Raw genomic sequence first — 11,430 nt, 5'->3', positions numbered from 1 at the left:
CTTTATATATTTATATATTATGATGTATTTCTCACAAAGCAACATGCGAGCAGACAGCTACATGTGCACAGAGATGAGTTGTAACAGTCAGGACACGTGGTGTCAGGGGTGTGTTACACAACAACACAATAACAACACAATACGTCACAGTCCACAACTGTAGGCCTTGTACACAAACTGTAGACTAGATACAAGTGAACAAACACTTTACACAACAACACAACAACAACACAATACGTCACAGTCCACAACTGTAGAGCCGTGTAGACAAACTGTAGACTAGATACAAGTAAACAAAAACATTAAATGCTCTGTATGTAGACGATAGGAATGTTCCCTGCGTGAATAATAGCAGCAGACAATAACACCATTCCCTGAGTAGATATTAGATAAATAACTATATTCCCTGTGTAGATACTAGCAGCTGACAATAGCAATATTCCATGTGTAGATAATATGAGGCAATGACACTATTCCCTGTGTAGATACTAGCAGCTGACAATAACAATATTCCCTTTGTAGATACTAGCAGCTGACAATAACTATATTCCCTGTGTAGATACTTGCAGCAGACAATAACTATATTCCCTTTGTAGATACTAGCAGCTGACAATAACTATATTCCCTGTGTAGATACTAGCAGCTGACAATAACTATATTCCCTGTGTAGATACTAGCAGCTGACAATAACTATATTCCCTTTGTAGATACTAGCAGCAGACAATAGCAATATTCCCTGTGTAGATACTAGCAGTAGACAATAACTATATTCCCTGTGTAGATAATAGCAGCTGACAATAACTATATTCCCTGTGTAGATACTAGCAGCTGACAATAACTATATTCCCTGTGTAGATACTAGCAGCTGACAATAACTATATTCCCTTTGTAGATACTAGCAGCAGACAATAGCAATATTCCCTGTGTAGATACTAGCAGTAGACAATAACTATATTCCCTGTGTAGATAATAGCAGCAGACAATAGCAATATTCCCTGTGTAGATAATAGCAGACAATAACTATATTCCCTTTGTAGATACTAGCAGCAGACAATAGCAATATTCCCTGTGTAGATAATAGCAGACAATAACTATATTCCCTTTGTAGATACTAGCAGCAGACAATAGCAATATTCCCTGTGTAGATAATAGCAGCAGACAATAACTATATTCCCTTTGTAGATACTAGCAGCTGACAATAACTATATTCCCTGTGTAGATACTAGCAGCTGACAATAACTATATTCCCTGTGTAGATACTAGCAGCTGACAATAACTATATTCCCTTTGTAGATACTAGCAGCAGACAATAGCAATATTCCCTGTGTAGATACTAGCAGTAGACAATAACTATATTCCCTGTGTAGATAATAGCAGCAGACAATAGCAATATTCCCTGTGTAGATAATAGCAGACAATAACTATATTCCCTTTGTAGATACTAGCAGCAGACAATAGCAATATTCCCTGTGTAGATAATAGCTGACAATAACTATATTCCCTTTGTAGATACTAGCAGCAGACAATAGCAATATTCCCTGTGTAGATAATAGCTGACAATAACTATATTCCCTTTGTAGATACTAGCAGCAGACAATAGCAATATTCCCTGTGTAGATAATAGCAGACAATAACTATATTCCCTGTGTAGATGATTCCCACTACAGCACCAAGTGTGACTCTTGCCCCTGTGACCTGATGTCACTGACGACAGTCGTTGTCATTGGTTGCAGGTCTTCGCCGCCATCAGCGCTGACAAAGACAAAGTCTAACATCGACATCGTCATCGTCATCATCTAAAAAAGCCCTGAGAGCATCCACGAGTGAGAGCAAGGTACGATGTCTGTCACTGTCAGTGTCACTGTCGCTGTCACTTGTTGTCGCCATGTGTCTTGCCGTCTTCCTATCGTTGTCACTGTCACTGTCAGTGTCACTGTCATTTGCTGTCTCATGTTTCTGGCGGTCTCCCTCTCCTTGTCACTATATCGGTGTCAGTACACGGTAGCTGTTAACACTAGGTTTAGTACGTTAGCTTTAGCTGCTGACACGAGTGTCAGTACACGGTAGCTGTAGTTTCTGACACTATGTCAGTACACGGTAGCTGCTGACACTAGTGTCAGTACACGGTAGCTGCTGACACTAGTGTCAGTACACGGTAGCTGCTGACACTATGTCAGTACACGGTAGCTGCTGACACTAGGTTAAGTACAAGTTAGCTTTAGCTGCTGACACTAGTATCAATACACGGTAGCTGCTGACACTAGTGTCAGTACACGGTAGCTGCTGACACTATGTCAGTACACGGTAGCTGTTAACACTAGGTTTAGTACACGTTAGCTTTAGCTGCTGACACTAGTGTCAGTACATGGTAGCTGTAGTTTCTGACACTATGTCAGTACACGGTAGCTGCTGACACTAGTGTCAGTACACGGTAGCTGCTGACACTATGTCAGTACACGGTAGCTGTAGTTTCTGACACTAGTGTCAGTACACAGAGACATCGACAGAGTAGGATGTCAGTGGCAACCGCAGGCCCCAAGGGTTAAAGCTGAATAAAAATATTGTTCTCCTCATTCCTTCATGTCTTCGTTGTCTTCTTGTCTGTACTTTCTTGATGTACCACTCCTAGTATAGTGCTGTGCTAACCGCAGGCTGTGCTCACTGTGCTGTGCTAACTGCGTGTTGTGCTAACTGGGCTGTGCTAACTAACTGCGTGTTGTGCTAACTGTGTGTTGTGCTAACTGCGTGTTGTGCTAACCCTGCTGTACTCACTGTGCTGTGCTAACTGTGTGTTGTGCTAACTGCGTGTTGTGCTAACCCTGCTGTACTCACTGTGCTGTGCTAACTGTGTGTTGTGCTAACTGCGTGTTGTGCTAACCCTGCTGTACTCACTGTGCTGTGCTAACTGTGTGTTGTGCTAACTGCGTGTTGTGCTAACCCTGCTGTACTCACTGTGTTGTGTTAACTGTGTGTTGTGCTAACTGTGTGTTGTGCTAACTGCGTGTTGTGCTAACCCTGCTGTACTCACCTCTGCTCTCTCTCTCTCACCTGTTTTGCCGTTTATTTTCTCTTACACCCCCTCACTCACATTCTTCTCTCCGTCCCTCTCCCCATCCCTCACTTCCTCCTCCTCCCTCCCTCAGGTAATCTGTTTTAGCGTGTGAGGCGCTGAGACAAGCGGAGCTAACCACAGGTAAAAAGCCAGGTATGCAGGTATTTGCACGCGGTTGCTGCACGACGACGACACCTGTGTACAGGAAGTGGAGGCAGCATCCATGGCCGCGTCTTCCAGTTTTATTTTACAGTCGTGGTGTGCATCCGGCCCCTCAATGTCTGTCACGTGGTGGTGGTGGTGGGGGGGAGGAACAAAGGAGGGGGGAGCTGGTCACAGACTCAGCAAGTTATCTCCCTGTCTCACTCTTTGCGTCACCTGTACGAGACTAACACACTCACACACACACACGCGTACACAAATACACACTCGACATGCTGTCAGGTGTACAAGACACACACACAGAGGTGTGCGTGTGCGTGTGTTTGTGCCTGTGTGTGTGCGTGCGTGTGTGACTTGCCATGGCGACGTCATGTTTACTAAGGGCAGGGAACCTACAGGCCGATAAAAGCCGGTGCAGGTCACGGAAGGCCGGAACAGGAAAGGTCAGGTCAGGTTGAGCGTTGGCGGCAACTGTCAGGTAGTCGCCAGAGGTCGTGCTTGCCTACAAGGGAGGCAACCAGCCTTGTGCCCCCCCCCCACCCTCCAGGTAAGAGAGAGGGAGAAGACGGGAAGGACAGGAGGCCGACACAGGCCCAGGTGATTGCACACCTGGAGGTGGACCAGGATGTCAGGAGGGTCAGCGTGGGAGGGTGTCAGCAGGTAGCAAGCACCCCGCCAAAAGGTCAGGGTCAAGCCTTGTACACCGGGTGAACAACGTCACCAGGCCGCCCACTGACTCCAGCGCCATCTGACGGCCACCGACCTACACACGTGCTGACCACAAGCGTGCAGGCAAGTACACACACACACTTACTGGTGAGACCAGACTACCTCCTGTCTCCGCCAATCGCCAGCCGCCATTGATCACACGCCGCCATGGCGCAAAGGGAGGGCAGCCTGTCCTCGTGCCATGGGCAGACAATGCATTGCCCACCCCACCCACCCCGGCATGTCTTCTCCTGGCTACAGGAGCCAGCTTCCTGCCAAGTCGCATTCGCGGAATTTCATTAACAGCTTTTTCCTCCAGAGACAAATCGGACTGGATTGTCTTTTCCTTCCTCGGCTTTTTGCTCGGCCTGTCCACGTGACCCGAGTACGACGGCAACGAGAGGTGGCTATAAATAGAACTGTTAGTCGCTTGCGTTGTCTTGACTTGTCGTCATTCCTGCTGGCGCTACCATATCGTGGTGACATCACGTTACTAATGCTGTGTATCGTGGTGACATCACGTTACTAAAGCTGTGTATCGTGGTGACATCACGTTACTAATGCTGTGTATCGTGGTGACATCACGTTACTAAAGCTGTGTATCGTGGTGACATCACGTTACTAAAGCTGTGTATCGTGGTGACATCACGTTACTAATGCTGTGTATCGTGATGACATCACGTTATTAACGCCGTGTATCGTGGTGACATCACGTTATTAAAGCTGTGTATCGTGGTGACATCACGTTACTAAAGCTGTGTATCGTGGTGACATCACGTTACTAAAGCTGTGTATCGTGGTGACATCACGTTACTAAAGCTGTGTATCGTGGTGACATCACGTTATTAACGCCGTGTATCGTGGTGACATCACGTTATTAACGCCGTGTATCGTGGTGACATCATCTGACTAACGTGATGCTTAACGTAGTGACATCCCGTTACTTATGCTATATATCGTGGTGACATCATCTGACTAACGTGATGCTTAACGTAGTGACATCCCGTTACTTATGCTATATATCGTGGTGACATCACGTTACTTATGCTATATATCGTGGTGACATCACGTTACTAATGCTGTGTATCGTGGTGACATCACGTTATTAACGCCGTGTATCGTGGTGACATCACGTTACTAAAGCTGTGTATCGTGGTGACATCACGTTATTAACGCCGTGTATCGTGGTGACATCACGTTATTAAAGCTGTGTATCGTGGTGACATCACGTTACTAAAGCTGTGTATCGTGGTGACATCACGTTACTAAAGCTGTGTATCGTGGTGACATCACGTTATTAACGCCGTGTATCGTGGTGACATCACGTTATTAACGCCGTGTATCGTGGTGACATCACGTTATTAACGCCGTGTATCGTGGTGACATCATCTGACTAACGTGATGCTTAACGTAGTGACATCCCGTTACTTATGCTATATATCGTGGTGACATCACGTTACTTATGCTATATATCGTGGTGACATCACGTTACTAATGCTGTGTATCGTGGTGACATCACGTTACTAAAGCTGTGTATCGTGGTGACATCACGTTACTAAAGCTGTGTATCGTGGTGACATCATGTTACTAACGTGATGCTTAACGTAGTGACATCCCGTTACTTATGCTATATATCGGTGGTGACATCACCCTACGAACGCTGTGCATCGTTGATGACGTTGTTATTAGTCGGGTGTGGTGTTGTCATACACGGCAATACCAGCGGAACGTGACTACTACTCACTGCATTTGACTGCAATAGTGAACAGCAAGCTGTTCCTTCAGTGCTTTCACTGGCAAACGTCTCGCGCTACACTTCAAGTCTTCACGTCCTCTTTGACGACAACGAACACACGATAGGAGGAAACAATGGAACGTCACCGCCATGACCAGATGACAAACACCGTGGCACTGCCATTGTCATGTATTTGTCATCAGAGCGTGGCAGTGACTTTACATCGTCACTTTACAGCATATCTGTGTCTTGAACATGTCTGTGAACATGACACTGACCTCGTGGCATTATTTCTGTCAATGTCATTTGTTTTGTCATCTGAACATGTGGCATGAGGACATGTCTGTCGGTGTTTGCGTTGTTCATCTGAGCATGGCAGTGGCATAGTGACATCACGTCTATCAGTGTCATGTTTGTTTTCGCACTTGCTTACTTTCACGCCGCTGTCTTCTCACCTGGGTGAACCCTGACCCTGATCACCAAAGACGAGGCGAGCCCTCGACACAGCTCTGGCACCTGGCGTGACCAGTGGCAGTAGATCACGTGACATGTTTGGGTGCACCGCTGCTATTTGCAGTTAAGTGCAGTGAACACAGCGGCACCGGCTCCAGAGTTTCACTTGAGAACCACACGAGCGGCCGCTGCGCGAGTGGAGGAGATAAATATGTAAAGAACTCGGCGAAAGCACTCGCTTTGCTCGCGTGACCTGCTGTAATCCAGGACGAGGCTGAGACAAGAAAGAGCTCGCTAGAGTCTTTTTACAGGCGAAATTGGAATGAGTTTTCTAATGAAGAGTTACCCTCCCATCCAATGGAAGGTTCTGAGAGACAACGAGCTGTTTGAGTGTCCGGGAGAGAAGAGAGTAGCTGGCCTTGGTTTACCTGTGTAAGAGAGTAACTGTCCTTGGTTTACCTGAGCAAGAGAGTAGCTGGCCTTGGTTTACCTATGTAAGAGAGTAACTGGCCTTGGTTTACCTGAGCAAGAGAGTAGCTGGCCTTGGTTTACCTGACTAAGAGAGTAGCTGGCCTTGGTTTACCTGAGCAAGAGAGTAACTGGCCTTGGTTTACCCGTGTAAGAGAGTAGCCGGACTTGGTCTACCTTGTATTTTGTGTGTTGGGGGGACGAGAACGAGGCTTCGTTATAGCCTTACAGACGGTTTGCGGGCCGGGGGGAGAGACTGTGGCCTCAGGAAGGAAACGTGGGGTGGAGGTTGGGGGAGGGGGTTAAGGCGAATGAAGAGGAGGGGCGAACTGAGTTGGAAGAGGGAGAGAATTATCGCCAATCAATGGAGACTGGCGGCGTGACGTCACGGTATTATTGCGCGCTGCACGAGCAAATGGCGGCCTGTGTCAGGGCGGTGACATTCCAAACATCACGCGCAAAAGGGAATGGGGGATGTAAGGGGTGGGGGACTCAGCTTCCCTCTGAACAACGCTCACTCTCAATCTGACGGAAAGCGCCGGCACAGAGAGCAAACCCTCGGCCACGGCAGCTTCCGGTTAGCATGACGTCATCGCGGCCTCGCTTTGATCGGAGCACGCGCGCAAGAAGAAGTCGGCGAAGAGCAATGAGAGCGTGTCACAAACACAGTTTTTTCCCTCCTTCGTTCCCAAAATCGCATCTTTGGCGAAGGAAAGGGGTGGAGGGGGAAGCGAGCTGAAGAAACTCAGACTTTCTGTCGAGAGTTAAGGTTCTTGGCTTTTAAAGTCCCCCTCCCGTCATCCCCGGGGTCTGCCGGTCAAGGGACGACTGACTTCATCGCCACCCGAAACTGTCTCCTGCCCTGGGTACCGCCCTCTCGGGTGGTGTGTGGCTGAGCCCTCCACACCGGACTGTTCTCTGCAACTCTTTGTCTCCACGTCTTCAGCGTGAAACGAGTGCAAGTAGTCCGCGGATGCGTCTGGTGAAGTGAGGCGAGCAGAGGACAAGCAAATAGTCCTTAGCTGTGTCGGTGTCGGAGGAACAGGAGAAAGTCGTAAAGGCCTCGGAGGTGCTTGGAGGCGTGGAATGAATAATGCCCCACAGATGTGCCTTGCTGCGTGAACAGACTTATGAGAAAGTTGAGACAGACAAAGATGTGTTCAGACGTGAAATGAAGAACGAAATATCAATAGACCACAGATGTTGTTCACCGTTAAATAAACGGCCAAAGGTGACAGTAAAGCACACATGGCCGTGGTCTTAGAGTGCGACTACAGCGATGTTGGAGTATAAGACACGAGAAAGTTCAAAACGTCCCTGTGAACACCTACAGATATATGTTCAGACGTGGAATGAACAGGAGGAAGTTAAAAAACAAACAAACAAACAATTGAGGACGGATAACACCCGCAGTCCACGTAAAGCCGATCATCGGGTAGTCAAGGGAAATGGCGATGAGGGCTGGGAGTTGTCTCACCTTGCGGTGGTATTTCAGGTGCAAGACTTCAGGGCGCGGCAAGCTTGTCATTGTGCAGTGAGGGGCGGTGAGTGGACTCACAGTCTCACAGGCCACCCCACTGTTGCTAGGTTTAAACGAAAACTGTTGTAACTGTTGGAGCCAGACTCTGGCTGTCATGACAAGGAGTTGTGTCCCCTGCACAGCGCGTGTCTCAGGCAAAGGAGCGATGTCACCAAACATGTCTACATGATCCGGGTATCTTCAGTCTACACTCTCTGGCCAACTTCTACCTCTAGCTAGGATGGCCTGCGAGTGTTCAGTGGGCTGTTCACTACAGCCGAAACAATGAAAGCACTAAAATAAACAAACAAATAGACATGGATGTCTATCCCGTAGTCTAGCCAGTCAAAGGAAGCAGCGACTACAATGACAATGACAATGGCCGCGTAGCACGTGCAGGTCTCCACCCACATCCCGGTGATACGTCACGAGCTGCGTGACAGCGTGAATCCACAAACACGCAAAGTCACAATCCAGGGATCAGGGCAGGACAGGGCAGGGCAGGGCAGGGCAAGACGGAAGGACAGGGCAAGGCAGGGCAGGGCAGGTGAAGCAGGAGCAAAGCGATGCAAGTAAACGTCCCATGCACGTCCACAGCTCCGTGCGCTTCTCCTCACCATTACATTATGTCTCCTCACCAACTCAGCATTACAGCATAATGTCTTCTCACCATTACATTATTTCTCCTCACCAACTCAGCATTACAACATTATGTCTCCTCACCAACTCAGCATTACAGCATAATGTCTTCTCACCATTACATTATTTCTCCTCACCAACTCAGCATTACAGCATAATGTCTTCTCACCATTACATTATTTCTCCTCACCAACTCAGCATTACAACATTATGTCTCCTCACCAATACATTATGTCTCGAAAAGCTTCTGTCCTCTTGTTCCGAATGGGAAAGATTTTATTTGATGACTGAGTATGTCAACTCAACTGGTCTACCTACATGTGTTCATTGCTAGACAAGAGTAGACAATTGGTGTGTGAGAGTAGGCACTAGTGTGAGAGTAGACACTTGTGTCTGACAGTAAACATTAGTGTGTGAGAGTAGACATTACTGTCTGACAGTAGACATTAGTGTGTGAGAGTAGACATTAGTGTGTGAGAGTAGACATTACTGTCTGACAGTAGACATTAGTGTGAGAGTAGACACTTGTGTCTGACAGTAGACATTAGTGTGTGAGAGTAGACATTACTGTGTGAGAGTAGACATTAGTGTGTGAGAGTAAACATTAGTGTGTGAGAGTAGACATTACTGTCTGACAGTAGACATTAGTGTGAGAGTAGACATTACTGTGTGAGAGTAGACATTAGTGTGTGAGAGTAGACATTACTGTGTGAGAGTAGACATTGTGTGTGAGAGTAGACATTTGTATGTGTGAGAGTAGGCACTAGTGTGAGAGTAGACATTACTGTCAGCACATTTATTTGTCTTGCAGTGTCAGTCTCGCAGTAAGTCTGTGCTTGTGATTGAGTTAGTATGTCACTGTGCTGTGATCAGAATGTGTTCAGTTGCCGTCTTGTTATTATTGCAGTTGCAAAGTGAATGTGTGTATATAATATATAGACAGAGTTGTTATTGTCTGACACATCTCTGCTTTGTAGGTCTTAGTGTTGATAATTACAAATGACACCCGGCCTTATAGCGACATAAAAAAAGGAAGGGAGTTACAGTAAATAATACAACAAATACAGTAAATAATACAAGTTTCAGTAAATAATACAGCAGTTACAGTAAATAATACAGCAGTTACAGTAAATATTACAGCAAATACAGTAAATAATAATAAAACAGTTACAGTAAATAATACAGCAGTTACAGTAAATAATAATACAACAGTTTCAATATATAATACAGCAGTTACAGTAAATAATACAACAAATACAGTAAATAATACAGCAGTTTCAGTAAATAATAATAAATAAATAAAAATACAACAGTTTCAGTAAATAATACAACAAATACAGTAAATAATACAAGTTACAGTAAATATTACAACAGTTACAGTAAATAATAATACAACAGTTTCAATATATAATACAGCAGTTACAGTAAATAATACAACAAATACAGTAAATAATACAGCAGTTTCAGTAAATAATACAACAAATAAAGTAAATAATACAAGTTACAGTAAATAATACAGCAGTTACAGTGAATATTACAACAAATACAGTAAATAATACAGCAGTTACAGTAAATAATACAGCAGTTACAGTAAATAATACAACAAATACAGTAAATAATACAGCAGTTACAGTAAATAATACAGCAGTTACAGTAAATAATACAACAAATACAGTAAATAATACAGCAGTTACAGTAAATAATACAACAAATACAGTAAATAATACAAGTTACAGTAAATAATACAGCAGTTACAGTAAATAATACAACAAATACAGTAAATAATACAACAGTTTCAGTAAATAACAATACAACAGCTACAATAAATAATAATACAACAGTTACAGTAAATAATAATACAACATTTTCCCAAAATAATGCAACAGTTACAGTAAATAATAATACAACATTTACAATAAATAATAATACAACAGTTACAGTAAATAATAATACAATATTTACAATAAATAATAATACAACAGTTACAGTAAATAATAATGCAACAACTACAATAAATAATAATACAACATTTACAATAAATAAAAATACAGCAGTTACAGTAAATAATAATACAACATTTACGATAAATAATAATACAACATTTACGATAAATAATAATACAACAGTTACAGAAATAATAATGCAACAGCTACAATAAATAATAATACAACATTTACAATAAATAATAATACAACAGCTACAGTAAATAATAATACAACATTTACGATAAATAATAATACAACATTTACGATAAATAATAATACAACAGTTACAGTAAATAATAATACAACAGTTACAATAAATAATAATACAACATTTACGATAAATAATAATACAACATTTACAGTAAATAATAATACAACAGTTACAATAAATAATAATACAACATTTACAATAAATAATAATACAACAGCTACAGTAAATAATAATACAACATTTACGATAAATAATAATACAACATTTACGATAAATAATAATACAACAGTTACAGTAAATAATAATACAACAGTTACAGTAAATAATAATACAACAGTTACAGTAAATAATAATACAACAGCTACAGTAAATAATAATACAACATTTACGATAAATAATAATACAACAGTTTCACTAAATAATACAACAGACACAGTAAATAATAATACAACAACTACGGTAAATAATCAAGACATTATACAGTGTACATTCCCAGTA

At 43.4% G+C, this 11,430-nt stretch overlaps 1 protein-coding gene across 1 annotated transcript in view; it reads left to right on the top strand.

Moving 5' to 3' along the window:
* The first annotated feature begins 1,733 nt into the window (after positions 1-1,733).
* LOC112555864 (muscleblind-like protein 2a) overlaps positions 1,734-11,430 on the top strand; it is a 110,942-nt gene continuing 101,245 nt past the window's right edge. Inside the window, exon 1 of the mRNA XM_025224414.1 lies at positions 1,734-1,834. The gene's annotated coding sequence lies outside the window, so the exon portion shown is untranslated. The remainder of the gene's footprint in view (positions 1,835-11,430) is intronic.

The sequence above is a fragment of the Pomacea canaliculata genome, linkage group LG14 (assembly GCF_003073045.1).
Source record: "Pomacea canaliculata isolate SZHN2017 linkage group LG14, ASM307304v1, whole genome shotgun sequence".
Classification (NCBI taxonomy): Eukaryota; Metazoa; Mollusca; class Gastropoda; order Architaenioglossa; family Ampullariidae; genus Pomacea; species Pomacea canaliculata.
This window is presented reverse-complemented; position numbering and strand designations above follow the sequence as displayed.